At 31.2% G+C, this 4,762-nt stretch overlaps 1 pseudogene; it reads left to right on the top strand.

The window, feature by feature from the left end:
- The first annotated feature begins 581 nt into the window (after nt 1-581).
- On the top strand, nt 582-700 carry LOC145278431 (5S ribosomal RNA; annotated as a pseudogene).
- The last annotated feature ends 4,062 nt before the right edge of the window (nt 701-4,762 follow it).

The following is a 4,762-nucleotide window of genomic DNA, read 5'->3' as shown; positions in this document are numbered from 1 at the left end:
GGACACTTTTTTTTATTTATTGCTAATTGTCTTACGTTTGATTCTTAATTAGCTGACGTCAATATACAGGGAGGAGTAGGGAATGGGCAGTCACAGTGATTGTATAAAACAAGAGCTATGTTTAAATAGCATATAATTGAGAAAGTAAAGGTAATTAGCGGAAACGTAATTATGGATAAGTGGCGTGTTAAAGGTAATTAGAACAATTCAAATCGGATATGTTACAATAATAACTCAATCCCAAAACTAAGAAATGTGTATGTTGTGTGATAAAAATTTGGAGTAGCTTCACACAAGTACGTATAAAAGTGTATCAATTTCGTTTTATAGATGTACTAGCAAACCGCCGACGTTACCCGGTCGAAAAACACGAATAAATATTATATCTTATTTCATGCAGAATTCTTATCTATTATAAACAAAAATGCCGAATGCATTATACGTAACGTTAAATGCCTTTAAAAAACGAGGGAAATAAACCGAGTCATTTCCTTTTCTAAACCGTTCACTTCTTGTAAGTAAAAAATATATATATATCCTGAGATCTAAAACCAAAATCTAAAAACATTGAGTCAAGTATGATATACGGCATAATCACGTTGGTATACCGGTTCCCGTCAGATCACCGATGTTAAGCAACGTTGAGCCTGGTCATTACTAAAATGGGTGACCGATTTGGGAAGTCCAGGTGCTGTATGTAGGAGGACGTCAATATCTCTCTACAAAAAGTTGCAAAAACCTAACGTCGTCATCTCACCTAACGGGGATATACATGCGACTGGGGACCGCTTGTGAATTTCATAGTCCCATGAAACTTCCTCCTTTCGAAGAAGCCGGTTAAAACTCTGAATAGGGTTGGTGCCGACTGAACACGAATATGATAACCATTAAATCAGAGTTACACGATTATTCTTAACAAGTAATCTGTGATGTTAACTATTCACGCATGCGCATTCGTGAAAAACTAGAAACATAAAATTCCGATCACTTTCACGTACATTTTTTTCTTCAATTTTGACATCTTAGCAACTTTTTTTCGGATGAAAACCTGTTAAAACATTTTCCACATGCCTGCATCGTATATACCAAATGGAGATAAAAAATCGTACAGTATATAGGTTAAGATGTGTCCTCACAAACGTTCTCATTTTCATTATTATAGATATTTAGACATATTTAACTGTAGAAAAAATAACAACGACTTTTCAAAATAATAACCGAGCTCAATCAAAACATCATATCTTGGACACACGTTTTCAATGTCATTTTAGATAGAGATTCTTTGTAAACAATGCTATTCAATCACTTGAAGTCGGCCGGATTTTGTCGTTGTTCATCCTGCTTCATAGTACGCGCGTTTCTCAGTCACATGATGTATTACTAGATCTCAGAAAACAGTGATTGCCGAACAGGGTGGTCATTGAGCAGAAGCGCTTATGTAAGAAAATAGCTGTACAGGTACAATATAACAGTTGTGTATTTACAGATATATTTTGGTGTATTCATTTTGTGCACTGTTATTTGGCTAATCCATCCTCTAATCTTCCTCCGGCTGTTAACCGCAACAGAATAGGAATGCTGAGGCTGTTAACTGTATTCACAGTAAGGAATTTCGGCTATATTTTTTGTGGTCTCACCAGGTTTGGGGCAAGTAATCCTATGGCCTGCTTTGCGTAGGATTGAAACTGCTATTTCACAAACAATGCTCAACTGGAAATATAGAGACACAACGCCTCTGCCTACTGTGCCACGAGCCTCGAAGGACAATCAAGGTTTGATTTTATGGTCTTATAAATTCAAATGAATACACCAATACTGAAGCTTCATTTAAAAGGATGCCAAAAAATATAAATAAAATAATATATAGGTGTACATTTGTTTTCAGTAATTTAATGAAGATCTATGTATAAAACTTGGACAATTATATTAATTTTAATTGTATTTATGTACGTTTACGCTAACCTGTAAAATCTTACTGTATATCTTACGTTCACTTTCTCATGCTTGTGATTTTGAATATATAGCAATACATGATAAATACAAATTCATTAATATGCTTCAAATATCAAATATTTTATTTCCAGAGGGAATAAGCAGTCACAAAATTACATTCAATTTAATTACATTTTCGATACTCCTTTAAACACACATGAAGCAGGATTTCCTGAATTAAAACTTTTCTTGAGTGATTGTACGATTAAGCCTAAAATTATAGATATACGAGAACTCAGTATATACAATATATAATGAATAGTGATCTAAATTAGAATAATGATTCTATACATAATGTGTTATTATATTTTGCTGTTAATTTTTTCTAAAGAGATAAAGGTGTTTAGGTTAATTGATTGTACCAATCCTGGGAGTAGTACTTTGTCGAACACATAGAAGCACACACACGCGTATATATATATATATATATATATATATATATATATGTATGTGTATATATATGTGTGTGTATGTGTGTGTGTGTACACACATAAATACAGAACGTTACTGAAGTATCATAAACTGAAATAGATTCTTTATTTTTGATAATTGTTTTCTGTTATTTTAACATAATCCGACTAAAACATGGAGATTTTTTTTGTTTGAATGCAAAATTTAAAGAATCTGTCTTTGTGAAAAATACTGTCTTTTAAATGTCTCCTATTTTCAGCTCTGCATATTTCTTTCCAAAATATTATTTATGACAGATTTCAGAATATCTGGATTACGATTTAACTGCCTTGTTTCGTTCTGCGAGCTGGCAGACCTTGAAACGTATAACCCCCAAAACTTGCAAGAATTGAAGAAAAACATCAGGAACATATCAAGGGAGTAAAATCGAAATCCAGAGATTTTGCAATCTGCCATAATTTTGTGTTTTGGAAAGAACACAAATATGCGAAGCTGAAAATGGACAATTATTTTTCATGAATAAAGATTGTTTGAATTTTGCATATTTTTATTGTTCAATGTCTCAGTCAGATTTTGTTCAAATTATAGATATATATCGTCAAAAAAGAATCTATTCAAGTTCACGAACCTTTAGTCACATTTCTCTATTATAGATTTTAGATGATATAATTATTTCGACAATAAATCAATATATATATATATATATATATATATATATATATATATATTATGATATGTAAAATTGTTTTACTCTTATGACTTTTAAGAAATTCTAATTTCTTTTAGCAACATTTAATCTTTTTCAATCAAGAAAAAAACAATTTTTTCGATGACCATCAATTTGTCTCTAATGAGTTGCTTGGTGAACTTCTACCATTCAAATAAACCCGCATTATTCCTACGATATTGATAATTAAACACTATGAATGTGAAATAAATAAATTAATGGACTAGTGATATTTACTAGCGATATATATACACACACAAATATAAACATATATATGAATTTATACATACATACATACATGCAGATATATATATATATATATATATATATATATATATATATATATATATATAGGAAATGTATACAAAAAGAATACGAAAAGTATAAAAGCTTATAATTTTTCTTTATTCGTTTTCTATTGGTGATGTGCAGGAATACAAAATAATATTATGAAAAAAAACATTTTTTTAACTTTTTGTACATATTTTCGACCGATCCTTCAGTCTTCATCAGTGTAGTGAAAGTGATGAGCATAAACGGGAAAAAGGAGACGGAAAGAGGGCGGAGTAGGAGGTATAGCAAATGAGAATGTGCCACGTCAGTCTTAAATACATATACATATAAGTACGCACATACACACATGCAAACATATACACATATAAAAGAAAAAAAATAAACATGAAGGAACGCACCTTACACTGCCCACTGAATGCATAAATATATGTGCATGTGTATCCATTCTTTATATAGTAACATTGGTAAACTAGTCAATTACATTAAAAATATATACATTATTTGTCTTTGTTTACAAAAAGAATCAACAGGCGTATTTATTTAACGCCAGATATTTTGGGAAATTGACAAATATTTATATTGTGTTATTTAATTACTTTGGATTCATGCCATTATGACTGCTTGTAGCTTGAATTGAAGAGATATACAATGCACCAGGAAAGAAAATGTGTTCTTTCGAATCAAGAGAAATGAAAAGGTGATAAGCCTGAATGAGGAAAAAAAAAAAGACGCCATGTTGCCGAGATAAAAATCACCCAGACGGAATATATTTTAGAATTAACCTTTTTATGCAACATACCATTACACGTGCACATAACAGAAAACCTAGAGGTGTAATTAAAATCTTTCTGCGTTATTAATAGATGTTTATCCAAGTGCTTTACCTATATTCTATGTTTGAAATGAACCGATGCATGTTCATTCATTGTACTTGCATTGTAAGACAATCAAACTATTTTGTATCACAGTATAAGTAATAATACTCCTGAACGTTTCTTCACCCAGTTTCAACTATAAGAATAATCTGCCCCCAGCTATTTCATGCGACATCGTTTCTTTATTTCCAATATGCCGGTTCCCTGTAATATCTCCTTGGATTTTTCTGGCCCATAATTTCCCGAGAGTATGCTTAATAGAATTCCAGTTTCCAGGCAATTTATGAGGTGATTTGAACATTGATCAAACCTACAAAGCCAGGAAAATATAGAAATGACTAACGTAACATATGTGTTTATGAACAACTAAACAGTAATTCGAGAAAATATCTTAAAATTAAGAAAAAACAACAACAATATACTTAATAACGAGACTGAGATTTTAATCTACTCGATGCTGGCT

This window comes from Euprymna scolopes, chromosome 6 (assembly GCF_053919585.1).
Source record: "Euprymna scolopes isolate OS-2025 chromosome 6, ASM5391958v1, whole genome shotgun sequence".
Classification (NCBI taxonomy): Eukaryota; Metazoa; Mollusca; class Cephalopoda; order Sepiida; family Sepiolidae; genus Euprymna; species Euprymna scolopes.
Note: the sequence above shows the minus strand (reverse complement) of the source record. Positions and strands in the feature narration are given on the sequence as shown.